Source organism: Kogia breviceps, chromosome 9 (genome assembly GCF_026419965.1).
Source record: "Kogia breviceps isolate mKogBre1 chromosome 9, mKogBre1 haplotype 1, whole genome shotgun sequence".
Taxonomy (NCBI): domain Eukaryota; kingdom Metazoa; phylum Chordata; class Mammalia; order Artiodactyla; family Physeteridae; genus Kogia; species Kogia breviceps.
In genome coordinates, this window is record NC_081318.1 from 9,297,205 (window position 1) to 9,317,532 (window position 20,328).

The window sequence follows — 20,328 nt, forward strand, 5'->3', positions numbered from 1 at the left end:
ATGTACTCTGTTTAATCATGATGCTCTTGATTGCTGATTATTTACTCTTTTGCCTGTTGCTGTTTCCTCTCATGATTACAGAGTCTGTATAGCCAGGCATTGTGCTTCTGTGTGTCCCTGTAGCATTCCACCCCACTTTAGCATGGCATAAAGCGGCTGGTTTCCTCTCTCATCCACCCACTTAATATGCCCTGCAGAATTGTCTAACCAAGATTCTACAATATATGGTTACATTCTACTCACAATAACCTAGAATCTACATGGCTATAGATTGAATACATGGATATATAGCAGAATGGGTGGTATTGTTTTTCTATAGACTGTTCTGGAGCAGGTTGATACATTGGTACATGATCTCAAGGAGTTGAAGACATTGGTCTACTACTTGATTTATCCACAACTTCCATAAATTTTAGATAATCCAATGACAACATTTAGTGCTACAGTACCAATTAATCTTTTTTTTAAGGTATCAGTGATAGAAAATTTGCTTTATATAAAGGCCTCAGCAATGACCACTTACACCTGGACAAGTTAAAAACATGACTAGAAATCAATATCAAAATAGAACTGCAAGGGCTTCCCTGGTGGCGCAGTGGTTGAGAGTCTGCCTGCCGATGCAGGAGACTCGGGTTCATGCCCCGGTCCAGGAAGATCCCACATGCCGTGGAGTGGCTGGGCCCGTGAGTCATGGCCGCTGAGCCTGCTCTCCACAACAGGAGAGGCCACAACAGTGAGAGGCCCATGTACCACAAAAAAAAAAAAAAAAAGAACCACAAAGATCAATGGTACTTCAAGAACAGCCATTGAACCACGTTATAGCCAGAGCTGTGTCGAGAAACAAACTTTTATATATATGTATGAAATTAAGAAACCACTCTAACATTGAGCATCATTATCAGAAAATTAAATATGCATAGAAAGACTAGGTTTAGTAAGCAACTACTTGGATGTGTTTGATTTTATGAGATCGGGTGGTGGTTTAGGAAATGTCTGGTAGTTATCCTGACTATAGGCAATTCTGTACCTTGGTGAGTAGATTTATACCAACTGTTTGCAGAGGTACTCCTACCAAAGGCTATTAGCAACTGTATAAGATACTTAGATATAATATATAAGATACCATCATTTTGGTCTGTGGATTAGTAGCCACTGGGGGTATAAGAATTTACCCAAATCTTTCTGAAAGTTTAATATTTCTCTAAAAGAATAATATTCTTCCCGATCACCACAATTCTATGTACTAACACTATTATATATATTTTTTCCAGACGTGCTTTCTTTGTATATTCATACAACATGATAACTGGCTTAATATGTTGGATGATTGTCTTAAGAGGTTGTGATGATTTGCATAACATTTTAAAAGAAGATAAAGTTGATAAACCATTAGACAGACTCATCAAGAAAAAAAGAGAGAAGACTCAAATCAATAGAATTAGAAACAAAAAAGAAGTAACAACTGACACTGCAGAAATACAAAGGATCATGGGAGACTACTACATGCAACTATATGCCAATAAAATGGACAACCTGGAGGAAATGAACAAATTCTGAGAAAAGCACAACCTTCTGAGACTGAATCAGGAAGAAATAGAAAATATAAACAGACCAATCATAAGCACTGAAATTGAAACTGTGATTAAAAATCTTCCAGCAAACAAAAGCCCAGGACCAGATGGCTTCACAGGTGAATTCTATCAAACATTTAGAGAAGAGCTAACACCTAGCCTTCTCAAACTCTTCCAAAAAGTTTCAGAGGAAAGAACACTCCCAAACTCATTCTACGAGGTCACTATCACCCTGATACCAAAACCAGACAAAGATGTCACAAAAAAGAAAACTATAGGCCAATATCACTGATGAACATAGATGCAAAAATCCTCAACAAACTACTAGCAAACAGAATCCAGTGGCACATTAAAAGGATCATACACCATGATCTAGTGGGGTTTATCCCAGGAATGCAAGGATTCTTCAATATATGCAAATCAATCAATGTGATACACCGTATTAACAAATTGAAGGAGAAAAACCATATGATCATCTCAATAGATGCAGAAAAAGCTGTCGACAAAATTCAACACCCATCTATGAGAAAAACTCTCGAGAAAATGGGCACAGAGGGAACCTACCTCAACATAATAAAGGCCATATATGACAAACCCACAGCAAACATCATTGTTAATGCTGAAAAACTGAAAGCATTTCCTCTAAGATCAGGAATGAGACAAAGATGTCCACTCTCACCATTATTATTCAACATAGTTTTGGAAGTGTTAGCAATGGCAGTCAGAGAAGAAAAAGAGATAAAAGTAATACAGACTGGAAAAGAAGAAGTAAAACTGTCACTGTTTGCAGAAGACATGATACTATACATAGAGAATCCTAAAGATGCCACCAGAAAACTACTAGAGCTAATCAATAAATTTGGTAAAGTTGCAGGATACAAAATTAATGCACAGAAATCTCTTGCATTCCTATACACTAATGATGAAAAATCTGAAAGGGAAATTATGGAAATCCTCCCATTTACCACTGCAACAAAAATAATAAAATACCTAGGAATAAACCTACCTAGGGAAACAAAAGACCTGTATGCAGAAAACTATAAGACACTGATGAAAGAAATTAAAGATGATACCAACAGATGGAGAGATATACCATGTTCTTGGATTGGAAGAATCAATATTGTGAAAATGACTATACCACCCAAAGCAATCTACAGATTCAATGCAATAGCTATCAAATTACAAATGGCATTTTTTATGGAACTAGAACAAATCATCTTAAAATTTGTATGGAGACATAAAAGACCCCAAATAGCCAACGCAGTCTTGAGGGCAAAAAACAGAACTGGAAGAATCAGACTCCCTGACTTCACATTATAATATAAATATAATAAAATACAGTAATCAAGAGAATATAGTACTGGCATAAAAAGAGAAACATAGATCAATGGAACAAGATAGAAAGCCCAGAGATAAACCCACACACGTATGGTCAACTAATCTATGACAAAGGAGGCAAAGATATAAGAGTCTCTTCAATAAGTGGTGCTGGGAAAACTGGACAGCTACATGTAAAAGAATGAAATTAGAACACTCCCCAACACCATACACAAAAATAAACTCAAAATGGATTTGAGACCTAAATGTAAGACCAGACACTATAAAACTCTTAGAGGAAAACATAGGAAGAACACTCTGACATAAATCACAGCAAGATCTTTTTTGATCCACCTCCTAGAGTAATGGAAATAAAAACAATAATCAAATGGGACCTAATGAAACTTCAAAGCTTTTGCACAGCAAAGGAAACCATAAACAAGATGAAAAGACAACCCTCAGAATGGGAGAAAATATTTGCAAACGAATTAACGGACAAAGGATTAATCTCCAAAATATATAAACAGCTCATGCAGCTCAATATTAAAGAAACAAACAACCCAGTCCAAAAATAGGCAGAAGACCTAAATAGACATTTCTCCAAAGAAGACATACAGATGGCCAAGAAGCACATGAAAAACTTCTCAACATCACTAATTATTAGAGAAATGCAAATCAAAACTACAATGAGGTATCACCTCACACCAGTTAGAACGGGCAACATCAGAAAATCTACAAACAACAAATGCTGGAGAGGGTGTGGAGAAAAGGGAATCCTCTTGCACTGTTGGTGGGAAATTAAATTGATACAGCCACTATGGAGAACAGTAGGGAGGTTCCTTAAAAAACCACAAATAGAACTACCATACGACCTAGCAATCCCACTACTGGGCATATACCCAGAGAAAACCATAATTCAAAAAGGCGCACGCACCCCAATGTTCATTGCAGCACTATTTACAATAGCCAGGTCATGGAAGCAACCTAAATGCCCATCGACAGACAAATGGCTAAAGAAGTTGTGGTACATATATACAATGGAACATTACTCAGCCATATAAAAGAACAAAATTGAGTCATTTGTTGAGACGTGGATGGATCTAGAGACTGTCATACAGCGTGAAGTAAGTCAGAAAGAGAAAAACAAGTATCATATATTAACGCATGTATGCGAAACCTAGAAAAATGGTACAGATGAACCGGTTTGCAGGGTAGAATTTGAGACACAAATGTAGAGAACAAACGTATGGACTCCAAGGGGAGAAAGCTGCGGGTGGGTGGGGATGGTGGTGTGCTGAACTGGACGATTGGGATTGACACGTATACACTGATGTGTATAAAATGGATGACTAGGGCTTCCCTGGTGGCGCAGTGGTTGAGAATCCGCCTGCCGATGCAGGGGATACGGGTTCGTGCCCCGGTCCGGGAAGATCCCACGTGCCGCGGAGCGGCTGGGCCCGTGAGCCATGGCCGCTGAGCCTGCGCATCCGGAGCCTGTGCCCCGCAACGGGAGAGGCCACAACAGTGAGAGGCCCGCATACCACAAAAAAAAAAAAAAAAAAAATAAAATGGATGACTAATAAGAACCGGCAGTATAAACAAACAAAAAAATAAAACAACTAATACTAAACTTTCTTTGGGTTATTTGTATGGAAATATGTTAATATAAATGTTTTAGACATTACATGAAATTTCTAAAAATCTTATATGTTCTGGTATAATATTATAAGTCATAATTCTAGTTATTACTTTAAAATGTATATCTAAGAAATAACTAAATTTCCTTGTCAATTGCAATATTATGAACTTTCATCAAATCTTTAACCGTTGGTCATTTTTAAGTCTTTTGTGATTTTCAGACAGTTCTGGGTGTACTCTGAGGCTTTTGCAAAAATGTTCCTATAAAAGGGTTTCATCTTCAAGGAATTCATGGAAAAGACTGACAAGTACAGGTTTCTGGTAACTGACCATACTGCTGAACTGAATGAATAAGCATTTTCAGAACTCTAATGGAAAACTGATGAATTCATAAAAGTGCTAACAAAAGATCAAGATGAAAAAAAATTAATTACATGGGACTGAGTGAACTGATGAGGATGATTATAATTTTTGTGACTTTCTGTTTGAATAAAAAAAAAAAAAACCCACGAGGACTCAGAGGCAAAAAATATAGAAATCAATTTTCACTGTAAAGTAAAGGAGCTGTTACAGTGGAGGATTACTGGACTGAATGTCAATATTATGACACAGTATGAGTGTGTTTCGTGTTTGGTAATTGCAATCATTGTTGCTTTTGTTGTGGTCATCCACTTACAATGCTTGGTGTCAGTCTTGTAAAAATAAAATACAGTGTGTGTGTGTGAGTTGTGAAAAAAAAAGCAGAGATTTTAAGAATAATACTGATTAAATCAAATATCATATAGTATGTTTCTTGATAACTGATCTATAATCAATTTTTAAAATTTCTTTGCAATCAATTAATATTCCTTTTTCATTCTTGAGAATGTAATTATATAATTGACTCTGCTATAATCCATTCTACTGGTGTGCTGGAGCCAACTCACATCAGTGGTTGAGTGCTGATAGCTGAATTTTCAAGGATTTGCAAGCCAGTTGTTAAATGTATCCATCATTAAAAATTACATTTTATTATTATCTATATCCTTGATGTTATTTACATCTATTGTATCTATAGTGGAGATACTATATAATGACATAGCACCACCCATCTCTTCTCAACTCCAGGAACAGTGACATCTTTTCATTAGAAACCTGTCACCATGGGGGTATTAACACTATATTAATCAGCAAACATTACAAATTGGGGCTTTTAAATTTTGGGGGAGGAGCCAGTTGCTAAAAATATACCAGTATACTGTGCCTACTATGTATAACATATCCCCTCTTTATCTATTAGAATGAGTAGATCAGATATGAGGACACAAAATTGCTGAGGATCAGTTATTTAAGTTAAAGCATCTATGAACCACCATTGACAGAGGAATGGATAAAGATTATATGGTATATTTATACAATGGAATACTACTCAGCCACAAAAAAGAAGGAAATGTCATTTGCAGCAACATGGATGGACCTAGAGATTAGCATACTAAGTGAAGTAAATCATACAAAGAAAGACAAATATCATATGATATCACTTATATGGGGAATCTTAAAAAAATGGTATAAATGAACTTATTTACAAAACATAAAGAGACTCACACACGTATAAAAGAAACTTATAGTTACCAAAGGGGAAAAGGGTGGGGGAAACGGATAAATTAGGAGTTTGGAATTAACATATATATACTACTATGTATAAAATGGATAAACAACAAGGACCTACTGTATAGCACAGGGAACTATACTCAGTATCTTATAATAACCTATAATGGAAATGAATCTGAAAAAGAATGTAATGTGTATATGTATATATATGTATATATATATATATATATACATATATATACACAGAATCACTTTTCTGTACATTTGAAACTAACACAACATTGTAAGTCAACTATACTTCAATAAATAAATACATACATACATACATAAAAGCGTAACTATAGAGTTTTGACTCAAAGAACAGAGCCAGATTCCTCCTTTCATATGCAAGACTTACACTTAAATGTTTTTCTTTGTCATTCAATGCTATGTTCTGACGGCCCCCCTCCATCAGAGCCCCAGGAAGCTGAAGGGCTTGCTAACCCCTAACCAGACATGCAATCCAGCTGCCTCTTTCCCAGGTGCAATCTGGTTACTGATGGACTGGCCTAATTTACGGCTGCCTCCAGGAATAAAGTTTTAAAATTAATTGATTATAGACCAATGTTATCGAGACACATACTCTACAGTATTGAGCATATCAGTATTATTCCTAAAAACTCTTCTACTGTAAAGTGTTGTAAAAACCATCAAAATCCCTCAAGACAATCACTGAAACCCATTCATAATCTAACTAGGAAGGTGTACGAATGTACCAGTAAGGCACTAGCTCTCAGAGAAAGGACTGTGAGGACACCACAAGTCAGAGACCAACGCATGTCCGTGTCCATGTGACAGCACTAATAATCAGGGAAAATATGCCCACGTAAATGAGGGAGAAAGATAAAACTGGAGGTTTCCACATGCATTAGGTGGCAGTCCTGGTCTTGGTCAGTAAGTATATCTCTGTACTGAATGACAGACTACAGCCTTCCCACACACTTTAAGCGGGCAGAATGTTTTTTTGAACTTGAATTCCCACCTTGGTTCCTACCTCTTCCCAATGATCTTTCTGTACCAGGAAGTAGGAATTTGGAGGGTTTTGTTTCCCATGTACTAGGAATAATCTCTGGAATGGCTGAGTTCTTGGGAATTGAGGCGACACATGGCTCGTGCATATGGTCCAGAGACCTGGTCACACACACTAGCAAACAGGCAGCTTCTCCATAGACTCAAGCAGGCAGACAAGAAGTGTGTGGTGCCTTTGGTAGCACCTGGTCCAAAGGCAGGATTGCAAAGCACTACCAATATCTAAGGGGAATTCTTCCACGCCAGCCTGCTCCAGATCTGCTTGCAAGTCTCTTGTCTTTCTCTTTTCTGGAGACTATTCTCTCCCAGATACTCTCTTCAGGGGCACCCATCTCACCCCAGCTGCCACAGGGATCCCCAGCCCTGAATGAGCTTTCTCTGCGGGAACCTGGGAGCCTTCTAAGCCATGGAGATTTTCCATCCTGCTGAATTGGCACTGGCTTTCTTTTCCCATCCAGATTTCATGACCAGATGTGAGTTGACACAATTGGCCAAAGCAGACATCCTGGGCTCAGAAGTCAAGACTCTTCCTTCTCTCGGTTGTGGCAAATGTGTCAGAGGAGATGAAAAAATGTTTTTGGCTCTCACAACTGGTGGTGATAACAGGAATTAATGTAGAGATTACTGAAGGAGAAGGATGCGGAAAGGAAGGAGAGTTATCCTGAATTTAATCTGGGACAGATTAAGCCTCGGGTGGATTTAGAACATCTCTGAGTAAAGATCAGCACAGAAAATAAAGAATCAGGACTCAGAAGAGAAGACTTGGCTGGAATTACAGACTGGGCGTATTTCACTCATTGATGATCCATGATGCTGTGAGACTAGTGACATCATCCACAAAGAGCTAGTTGAACACTGAGAAAACAAGGGTAAGTGTACCTTGGGGAACTTCTAGGCATAAACGGTACACTGCGTAAGAGGCGCCATTGAAAAAGACCAAGGCAATCCAGTCATAAATGCTGAAGAAAGATGGAAGTAATAAATGTAAAAATCATTCTAACTGTGCTATATTGCATGCATTGACAGTCATATCTGGCAGCCAAAGGCAAGGAAGGTGACTTGATCAAGATTTTACCAGGAGAGTGTTAAAATACTACATCTCTTTTTACAGTCTGATATTCTTGGCCATTCTCTCAATTATTTTCTGCATCTTGACATCCAATGACACAGTTTAAGGTGCACATTCACAGACTATTTTGAACCTTTAAAAGTCACAACAAGTTTCTTTGAAGAACCTATAGTTTTGCTTCTGTGGTCAAGGGCTTGACCACATGAGAGTATGGGAGTATCATCATTGAGAGTTAGAGGGTGGAAACTGTTGTCTTCGTTAATTAAACAAATAGTCTTCATGTTCTAGGCACTTTGAAAGGAGCTGTGGTATACCAGAGGGCAGACAGGCATGGTCATTGCCATTGAAAGGCCTACAGACTAGTTGGGGAAATAAACATTCATCAAATAATAGTACAAATGTTACAAGCTGTGTGTTATGAATAATCATATGAGGCACCACAAAGGTGTATAGCAGATATCCCTGGAAAGATAAACCTTTGAATTGAGTCTAAATGAAAATTAGAAGTGAACTGACAAAACCAGGTGAAGTTAAAAGCTTTCCTTGGAGAAAGAACAACCTGTATCAGGAACCTATAGTGCCTTCTGGAAACTAAAAAAAAAAATAAATTGAAAAAAAAAGGTCAATATGGGTCAATATGGCTAGAATACACAGTGAGAGGAAGACATAGAGATAAACGAAGCCAGAGAGCCAGGTAGATGTCAAGTCATACAAGCATCGCTCCCTTTCTTCCCGGTCATTCCTCAGTCCCATGGGCAGTTAGACAGAGCTTGAGCTGCTGCCAAAGTAATGCTGAGTGTCAATGGCACATGTTCCCTCTACAGGTGGCGCATAAAAACCTTTTTTGTGTGATGTCCCACTCCTCCTCTTCTCCATTTTCCATCTGGATGCAGAGGAACCAAGGGAGAACTTTGGTTCCCTGCGTGACATGGAGGAAAGCCTTCCACAAACCATGAACACACGTTCGAACTTTGAGTGAGAAAGAAACTTACATTGCATTGACCTAGTCCATATTTTGGGACTTGTTTTTTACAGCAGCTAGCGCTGCCCTCATTAACATACCTTTTTTATGGTAAGCATCACCTCCACCCCTCCTCCAATCGTATTCTTAGAACAAGAATATTCATATGGCTCAAAAACAATGTTCTATAAAACATTCCAACAGCTTTCGAAAAATGGAGTGGGAGGGCTTGGGAGTATGGGAACTAAAGTTACAGGAAATATTCAAGGCAAGGTTCTGTGTCAGTCTTACAGGGATTCTGAGGAAGAGGACAGATATTGAATAAGGTGCCTGTGGTTTTTAATTTTATGTGTCAACTTGACTGGGCTAAGGGATCACCAGATAGCTGGTAAAACATTATTTCTGGGTGTATCTGTGAGAGTTTTTCTGGAAGAGATTAACATTTGTATTGTTAGACTGAGTAAAGAAGATCCCTGTTTCCAATGGGTGAGCATCATCCAATTTGCTGAGGGCTTTAATAGAACAAAAAGGCAGGGGAGGGCTTCCCTGGTGGCGCAGTGGCTGAGAGTCCGCCTGCGGATGCAGGGGACATGGGTTCGTGCCCTGGTCCGGGAGGATCCCACGTGCCGCGGAGCGGCTGGGCCCGTGAGCCGTGGCCGCTGAGCCTGCGCGTCCAGAGCCTGTGCTCCGCAACAGGAGAGGCCACAACAGTGAGAGGCCCGCGTACCACAAAAAAAAAAAAATATATATATATATATATATATATATATATATATAAGGCAGGGGAAGGCTAAATTTGCTCTCCTGCCTGAGCTGGGACGTCCATCTTCCCCTGCCCTCAGACGTTGATGCTCCTGGTTCTCCAGCCTTTGGACTTAGAGTGGGACTTATACCACTGGCTCCCCTGGTTCTCAGACGTTTAGAGTTGCACTGAAATGACACCACTGGCTTTCACTACATTACAATGAAATATTATTCAGCCATGAAAAACAAAGAGATCTTGCCATTTGTGACAATATGGATGGACCTCGAGGGCATTACACTAAGTGAGGTAAGTCAGATAGATAAAAACAAGTACACTATGATCTCATTTATACGTGGACTCTAGAACAAACAAACAAAACTCACAGAAAAAGAGATCAGATTTGTGGTTACCGGAGGGGGAGAGGGAACTGGAGAAAGGTAGTCAAAAGATACAAACTTCCATTTGCAAGATAAGTACCAGTTAACACTATTGTATAGTACATATGAAAACTGCTACGTGAATAAAACCTAAGAGTTCTTATCACAAGGAAAAAAATTCTTCTTTTCTTTTTTTTGGTTCCTTTTTTTATCGTATCTATATGAGACAATGGATGCTAACTAAACTTACTGTGGTAATCCTTCCACAATATATGTAAGTCAAACCATTATGCTGTACACCTTAAAAGTATACAGTGATGTATGTTTACTATATCTTAACACAAGTAGGAAGAAAAAAAAAAAAAAAAGAAATGGGCATGTGACCTAAATCAGGTCATTGAGACATAAGGAAGCTTCTGGAAAAAGAAGTTTCCTTACTATGACAAAAGCACTCATGCTCTCTCTTCCTTTGAATGATGTGGTGTGAGGCTGTGAAGCCATATTTCTATGAAGGAGGGCCCTGAAGACGAAGCAAGCACATCAAGGAATGAACCGTGTGGGAAGGAAGCTGGACTCAACTCATCTTCCAAACTATGTGAGCAAATACATTCCCTACTTATTTAAAATGCTTATCCTTAATTGGGTCGTCTATTACTTAACAGCTAAATACATCTTTCTAGTATTTTTGCTATGTCTTAGGCACTCAATTAAGCATTGCTTAAATGAATTTTTATAACAACCCAATAAGGTCAATGATAGAGATTTTATAGATAAGAAAACCAAAGCTCAGGGGTGACACATAGGAGCCATCATTTGAAACACGTGTGTTTTTTTCTTCACTCCAAAGCCTGTGAGTCAAGCAGCTTCACTTTGGGGGGAAAAAAGAACCCCATAAATTATTTCAGTTTTCCTATATCAGTACTATCATGGTTTATTAATAATTTTTGAAATGTTACACCTTACAAAAACGGATACAAAATCTTGGGCAGCTAGGCCCGAAGTTAAACTGGCCCTATAAATGTAGATTTATAACCACATCAGATAGCAACCTATAGAAGACCCATGAACTTGCCTACAAAATAAGTGGCATACAAAAACACATTTACCAAAAAGGGACCTCAATTCCAAGTCGCTATTGTAAAACTAGCTGACTTTATACCAGGAAACGTCACACAATTGTATATAAATATAGCTCATGATACGTTTAGGGTATTTGTCTGTATTTAATTTCAAAGGGTTATGCCATAACAAAAAGCAAATATGAGTAAAGTGTATGGGCAAAGTCATGCAACAGTAATGCTAAAGGAAATTTCCAAGTATGTAAATTGCATTATTTTTAAGAATGGAAACATATGAGTAGAGCCAGAACCACATGAATCTTGTTACCTCAATGCTTTATAAGAACTGATTAAAACATGTAATTTTTCCTGCTATGGTATCAACATTCTCTTGTTCTTTGCGTTTCTCTCATTAGTCTTTAAAAAGAATTCACTCATCTGTTAAACAACAAAATCCAGAGCTCTTCTGACCCACCTCCCCATGAGTTACAAAGTCATCTGTGTCCTTTTTTTGTCTTCCTTTCTGTCCTCAGATGCTAACCCTCATCTTCAATACGTCCGACCCCCAGACATCTCACAATTTTCACTCGCTGGGCTTTAGAGGCTGCTTTCACTACAGAGAAGTAATTGGAAATTCCAACCGATACTTATGTCTTCCCTACCTACCTCTAGTCCTTTGTGAGATGTCCTCCTTCTTCATCTCCAGGACGCCGTGCTCTCCTCGTACTCCTTCTGCTTGCTTCTCCTTCTCTGTCTACTTTCCAGATTTTTCTTTGTCCATCCTTCAACGCCAGTTCCTCAAAGGTATGTCCTTAATTTTCTTCAGTTCTGATCAGACACATTCCACCGGAGTGGCCATTCCATCCACTCCCATGCTTCAATGTTTATCTACCGGCTGTTGCCTCTCATTGCTCCCACGTGGTCATCATAGCTCCACCACGGGCTACAAGAGAATGATCTCCAAGCTATGTAAAGAGAGACCAAACTACCATGGTGTTGCCTAGTTATTTATTAATGAGTGTTCCATATATACCAGAAGGAGGATATGACAGAGCTACTCAGAAACGCTCTTTTAAAAAAGCAAGGAAATCCATTCCTTTTTCTTTTTCGACACAGGAAAAGTGTATTCTGCATTATTTTAGAACCAGCTATGTTTCGTAAAATCTATGAAAAAGAAAGGCATTTAGGAAAATCTGGTCTCTGCACTGCTTGGAACAGCCTTAGCCAACATTATATTAGTACCTCTCGGCTGTTACTTACTCTGGGTAAGGCTTTCTAGCGTCGCCCATGTGAGAAACACCTTGATCAAAAATCAGCACCTCCAATTCTGAGTGTCTGCCCTTGTGACCTTCAAATTGAGGCTCGTGTTATAAGTCACTGTTTATTTTCTCTCCCTATAACATATTAATAGCTATGGCACGTCTTTTATGATCAGCAGTTACAGCATTCTCCAAGGATGATAGCCTACGTCTTTGGGGTGTCTTCCAAGTCTTCCCACAGTGAATTTAAATGATGACCCAACCTCTGTTTTAAGTCAGGTCATCCTAAAGTATCCTCTAGAGAAAACCCATCCAGTTGCTTTTGTGTAACCCAGTAAGAGAAACAGGGAGAAACTTATGTTTATTTATATGACACATACAAGACACCAAAAATGTTGTCAAAATATAATCTCAAAACCTCTGGGAAGTTATAATTGTTTTGCTATGGTGAAATCTTTCCTTGAAGACACCCAAGATTAGATTTCTTCCGATGTTAGAGGACCTGTTCACTACAGATCCAGAGAAGGCTTGTTTATAGGAGATAGAAATCTTATTTTCCCTAGTGTCAGATGACTCTTTCATACTGCACTGGTGCCACGGTCATCCTTACATTATAGCTACTCATGCTTATGACTGTATTTCTAGACTGTGAAATCCTCTAAGTCAGAAACACCTTATATTATCAATTCCTGCCCCATGATTTTGTGCAAAAGGAAAGAAAGCCCTGGAAAGAGACACAGCAAGCTTGAACAATGCCATCTACTTGCTATTTATCTGGCAATCCACTCGGAAACCTATTTCCTCTGTAATGTGTTCAACAACAATGAAGTTATGATTAAATACTTTAAAAAGCCACAAATATTCTCTTTTTAAATTTGAGAAAAAATATTGTCTCAGAGACAGTAAAGTCAGAAAATTCAAATAAGCTGGGTTTTTTTCCTTTACCAAAAATGGCTGTCATTTTCTCGTTTACTATAAACAAGAACTATACATTACACTGAACCTTAACTTTGATTAACTATTTTTAAAAACTATATTGCATTGGACTTCCCTGGTGGTGCAGTGGTTAAGAATCCGCCTGCCAATGCAAGGGACATGGGTTCGAGTCCTGCTCCGGGAAGATCCCACATGCCGCGGAGCAACTAAGCCCACGAGCCACAACTACTGAGTCCACGTGCCACAAATACTGAAGCCTGAGCGCCTAGAGCCCGTGCCCTGCAACAAGAGAAGCCACAGCAATGAGAAGCCCATACAGCACAACGAAGAGTAGCCCCCGCTCGCCGCCACTAAAAAAGCCCACGTGCAGCAACGAAGACTCAATGCAGCCAAAAATAAATAAAATAAATTTATTTTTTAAAAAAACAACTATATGTTGCATTAATTCACCTGATTTTTTGTGATGCAAATTTTCTCTGCTTCTCAGTATAGGTCACTTTCAATATTCTATCAGCTAAAGTATTATTGTTTTCATAAAATCCCAATTCTAAATCAGATTTATGTGATCTTGCAAAAGTTCAGCTATTGCTGTTATAATTTGTCATTCTCTTACTTCTGTTTTTTTCATAACGTTGAAACATTAAATATCATTGCAATATAACAAAATAAAAAATATATCTTAGGGGATGCCAATTCTGACCTTGCTATTATCTAGCGGAAAAAAGCCTAAAAGTTGCTTTCATTTATTACACATAACATCCTGTAAAAAAAAGCTCCTTCTCGAAACTCACAGTTTAGTTACTTAGTAATGGAGGCTCTGTAATTCAAGCATAATTTACCATTCTGATAATGAGGCTAGATTTCCACCAATTCTTTGATCTGTATATTTTGTAGCACTGATCACACAGGGACAGGGAAGGTCCTCCTGTCAGACAGCATTTCCTTGGAAGGCTTGGGGCTGATGATAGCCCAGAATTTTAGCCTTAGTAATTATTCAATCACATGGCTGTGAATCAAGTTATATTTGACAATTAGTTCTATCAGCTGAATTACTTTTCCAATTTTCTCTGATGGCTTTTTATATCTTAGGGTGATTTCTAACACATTTTTGAGGTGGGAGTGTCATGTAGCCGAGCGTACACTTTCAATTTATTCAATGTATGTTGCTGAACTCCTGCAGGTACTTTCAGGCACTGATCTAGATAATGGGAATAAAGTTCTGTTTAAAATATACCACATTTCTAGCCCTCATTGAGATTACACTTTAATCATCTTTACCATCATACAGCTTCTCAGCAATTCCAACCCTTCCTAAATATGATCTCAATAAACAAGTGTTTTAGGTATTAATTCATTATAGGTATTTATTAAACCAAACATCAAACATTAAGACAAAGCATAAGTTGATGGGGGTACTAGCCAGCAAAGGGAACAGACTGGAGTAGCAGATAATAGCTTGGGTTTTGCTCTCAGAAAAACTTGGGCTTCGAAGAAAAAAAAAGAAAATTGGGCTTGTGTTCTAATTTTCTTCCTCACCTTGAGAGCTCGCTGAGTTATTTACTAAACCTCCCAAGTCATCAGTTTTTCCTTTTGTTTTTTAATTTAATAATCCATTTTTCAGGGTTGTTTTAAGATCCTGTAATGATATAAAATACTTTAATTTTCACCACATAGCAATTAATTGAGATGATAAAAAGGCATAGTCACTGCCTACTCCCTCCTTTAAAAACTTTAAAATCTAATTTGACATGCAAAGTTCAAGAAAACATCAAAGCCACATGAAATCATTATGTCACTTTCAACACAAAAATCATATAATTCTGATTTTCTAAGTATGAAATCAGGTGCTATGGATAAATTATCCCTAATAGATTTCCACTGATACAAAATTACCCTATAGGTTGAAAACCCAGAAAATCTAAACATTGGAAGCATTTAGTATTGAAACATTAGTATTTGGTATTTTTTAAAGTCATTTAAAGAAATACATGCCTTAAGGATAGAAATGTAATTGATTATGTAAGGGCAAAGAGTGTGATTTGTGGCCAGTTCTGGACCTGCTGCCTTGGTTGGGTCTAAACTTGCAGGACTCAGCAGCTAAAAGCATCACGTAAGATTTGGGAACAGGATCAGAAAGAGGTTCAGCAGCATGTGGGTTAAAAATGAGAGGGGTTATCCTCTGTAATACTACACAGACTGAGAAACGTTAAAGTGAGCTGTTCTCTTCATGCCAATACATTGTTTTGCATCATGTAATAACGAGGTACCAGAAATTGTATCTTATTTTCCATGCAATGCCATTCAGATGTTTGGGCTGCCTCTTAGCTTCGTGTTGGGGGATGGACTTAAACAGCTTGCATGTGCAGTGATTTTTAGTCTCTTCCTGGCACCAAATCTGTGAAATGATCAATGATCAATGATGAACTGCATGTCTTTCAATGAGTAAGCCTCCGGTGGGTAGTCAGTAGCAAACACAGCACCAGTTTGACTGATTTGAAAGCTTAAGTGAAGGTTAAGAGTCTGTTTAATATGTGTAGCTTTCTGGAGGGTTGCAAACACTATTTACTGTAATGTTAACTCCTCTGTGGCTGGCCTTTGGGCACACAAAGAGGTCTGAGGTGTTTCATGTTACAACATTTTCATTAGTGAAGAGAACATTTTATGTAGGTTGCTGTTATTATCAATACAATACATCTAAGATTTCTAGGGGCTCTTTGCTTATTTATGTTTACAAATCCTATCATATCTTTCCTTTATAGAGCTCAGCAGAGAATAAGATTTTGAGGAGTAGCTGTTTGAGACCCGATACAAATAACCCTTGTTTAGAAAATGTTTCACAAAGATGACATTCTGAGAGCAACTCAGGTGTTGACTATTTTCCCAAGTGAACTAACTCAAGAACTGAAATTTCTCGGATCAAACATGTAATGACCCCACCTAGAGGAAGCAATTTCAGACTGGCAGAGTCAATGGTTTTTACCAGCTAGAATATTTATTTAGTAGATAAGCAAATAAACCAAAAGTCAAACAGTTTAGCTGTAATTTTGGAGACCCAGATCTCAAGGGAACGGCTATCTGCTATACAATGTTGAAGACTTTAAAGGGCTTCCCCATTTGATGGTAAGAGTGATATTCTTGGAAATAGAAATAATTGAAAGGGGAGTTTAAGGAACAGAAATTTTTTAAAAAATCTGACTGTAACTCTTATTTACTAGATGTCTAGAGTAGTCACCAAGCCACAACTATAAATATATTCAAAAATACATAATTCAGAGTATGAGTTTTGGAATTGACATCCTGATGCTTACCACTTAAAGGCTGGAAGATGTTGAGCATGACAGTTCACTTCTCTAAATATTAAATATTTTTATTTACAAAATGATATTTAAAGGTTAATTACATAAGAGGACACTTAAAAATGCCTAGTTATAGTATGTATTCAATAAAAGGATAGTAGTAAGTAGTAGGTAGAATCAAAATGCAGATACATTGAATACATTGTACCAATTATGGTATTCCTTCTTCTTTCCAAACTAGCATGATGCTACTCAAAACAACTGACTTCATTTGCAAAATGAATCTTATAATATTCCCACGTGTCTTATTTAAGGATGTATTTTTTTCTGAGTAGAAGATAAATAACATGCGTGCGTCTAAGATGCAGGTGTGGGATCCAAGTAACACCCTATGATGAGAAGTTAAATATTCAGCTCCTCAAACTTTGTCTGAATAAAATGTAATACAGACTCACTGATTAACACTTGGGGAAGTGGAGATTTAATAGTAGCTCCAGGCAAAATGATCTCAATCAATTAAGAGGACAGTTTACATTCCAGTTGGTGGGTTTACTTTCTGGAAAATATACTATAACTTAGAAGTATTACTTAGTGGACAAAAAAAAAATCTTTTTTTTTTTTTTTTTTTTTTTTTTGTGGTATTCGGGCCTCTCACTGTTGTGGCCTCTCCCATTGCGGAGCGCAGGCTCCGGACGCGCAGGCTCAGCGGCCATGGCTCACGGGCCCAGCCGCTCTGCGGCATGTGGGATCTTCCCGGATCGGGGCACGAACCCGTGTCCCCTGCATCGGCAGGCGGATTCTCAACTACTGCGCCACCAGGGAAGCCCAAAAAAAATCTTTGAAATACTCTCATTACATAGGTCCCCGTCCCTCCCAAGCAGCCCTAATTCAAAAAGCAAAAACAAAATCACTGACCTTACTCTTTACTTTCAAAAGTAGTGAAAAATGAACATTTACTTGTATACATTATAATTAAAAATGAAATTAAATATTAATGTATTCAAATCTTTACTGTGCATTTTAAATGAGCAAGGGAAATGACTTTATAAATACAAATCTTATTTGGCCTTTATATAGTTATTCAACCATTTTATCCTTACATACTAAGCTTCTTTTGTATGTTATCTAAATAGAAATTTCCTTATTCCTTTTTTTTTTAAGTTCAAAGTTTTCTGGTTGGCTAGGTATTTTAAACTTAATCAGGTAACAAAATTTTACAAATCTAATTTGATCATAACTTTAATATCATGGTAGAAATGTTACATTCTTCAGAATTATGGCCACCACTATATTCCATAGTCACAGTAGAAGTCATTGAAACTTTGAACTATTTTTTTCTTTTTTCTCTTTTGGCTGAGCCACGTGACTTGTGGGGTCTTAGTTTCCCCGACCAGGCGTCGAACCCATGCCCTTGGCAGTGAAAAAAGCAGAGCCCTAACCATTGGACCACCAGGGAATTCCCTAAATTTTGAACTTCTTAAAAAATTGAAATTAGGTTTGTGAAGCCCAGCATATATTTTTGATATGGATGTTGATAAACAGGTACACCTCCTCCTACAAGAAGGAAGCTCTAAATTTAGTCTCAGTACATAGGTTGACAAACTACCTGCCAACCAAACAGAAGTCACAGATATCTATTTCTTGTGCCTCCGTGCAAGCAATAATTTTGTTCTACTTTATTGGTTAACTACTGTTTTTAACTAACCAGGGCATCATTGAATCTACTCTCCACCCTTCATTTTAAATATTAAATATAAATTATATAATAAGAATTTGTTAAATTGTTTAGGCTGATCTAACTCAGGTACCTAAGTTACACATAGAACTTAAACTTTACAAAAACAGATGTTGCCAGATGACAAGATTATCAGGTATCAGATAGCACTGATTTTAATTTGGTAATTCTAAATGAAAGCCTGGAAAATTAAAATGGTTATTATGGAGCCCTAATTATTCTTAGTATTTGGAGATTTTATCAATCATTTAAATACAGTATTGTATTTTAAAGTATTTATAACAGAGGATTGTTATTTCATTCACTAAAAAAAATGAAACTAGAAAAATTGTCATGATCCGTGGTTATAAATATAAATGAACTATTTTACAAAGCTGCTATGGTCTGAATGAGTGTGTACCCCCCCCCCAAAAATGCATATGTCAAAATCCCAATGCTGGGGCTTCCCTGGTGGCGCAGTGGTTGAGAATCCGCCTGCCGATGCAGGGGACACGGGTTCGTGCCCTGGTCTGGGAAGATCCCACATACCACGGAGCGGCTGGGCCCGTGAGCCATGGCCGCTGAGCATGCACATCTGGAGTCTGCGCTCCGCAAAGGGAGAGGCCACAACAGTGAGAGGCCCGCATACAGAAAAGAAAAAAAAAAAAAAAAAATCCCAGTGCTGAACATGAGGTATTTGGAGATGGGGCCTTTGAGACTTGCTTATGTCTTGAGGGTGGAGCCCTCATGAATGAGATTAAAACCCTTTCAAAAGAGATCGCAGAGAGAGCCCTTGCTCCTTCCACCTTGAGAGGGAGGACACAGCAAGACTTCAGAAGTCTGCAGCCCAGAAGAGAGCCCTCAGGGCTTCCCTGGTGGCGCAGTGGTTGAGAATCCGCCTGCCGATGCAGGAGACACGGGTTCGTGCCCTGGTCCGGGAAGATCCCACATGCCGCGGAGCGGCTGGGCCCGTGAGCCATGGCCGCTGAGCCTGTGCATCCGGAGCCTGTGCTCCGCAACGGGAGAGGCCACAACAGTGAGAGGCCCGCGTACCGCAAAAAAAAAAAAAAAAAAAAAAAAAAAAGAGGAAAGGTAAACAGAGATTGGGAGTGGTGCTTCCAAGGCCCCAGGTCTTCATCTTCCTCTTTTACGAAAAAATTTTAAATTTCTGGTCAGAATGTTACCAAACTTGACATGTGCGTCAGAAGGAAACATGGCAAAATGATGAATCGTTGCTTAACACATCACAGTCACATCCACAGTCAAGAAGCACAAGAGCTGCAGGATTTTTAGAGACAGAGGTGATAAGGAACCTGACATACGTGTCTGACTGCCCTGGGGTTCAGAGCAAACATGTCTGCGATTGCTGCCCATTCGCTGGATTCTTCCCAACTTGGCCTGGTCAAGGGCACTGGAGGGTACATAACTCTGAATAGTTTTAGCATGTCCATATCGGCGACAGAGAAATATTTAACCCCTAAGAGTGTGGAAGATGTAGTCTGGTTGGGAAAATTCTCCCTTTAAATAGAGCTTTCCTTCAGAAAGTACTTTATAATGATTACAGTCTATTACATAGTGATTCAAGATGGAAACATAACGGCAACCTGGAAAGAAAACCCAACACATCTTATCACAGGGGAGTCACATGAGACTCCCAAATTATCCATTCATTTTCTCTTCTCTTTTAGTGGCTTAACAAGGTTGTATATTTTGTGACAGTATCCACTTC

The 20,328-nt window shown here is 38.4% G+C and overlaps 1 protein-coding gene and 1 pseudogene across 2 annotated transcripts in view; both read right to left on the reverse strand.

The window, feature by feature from the left end:
• The window catches only part of CNTNAP2 (contactin associated protein 2), a 2,024,023-nt gene that overhangs the window by 1,579,581 nt on the left and 424,114 nt on the right, over positions 1-20,328 (reverse strand). The gene's annotated exons all lie outside the window — the stretch shown is intronic.
• LOC131762945 (transmembrane protein 183A-like) lies at positions 6,956-7,605 on the reverse strand (annotated as a pseudogene).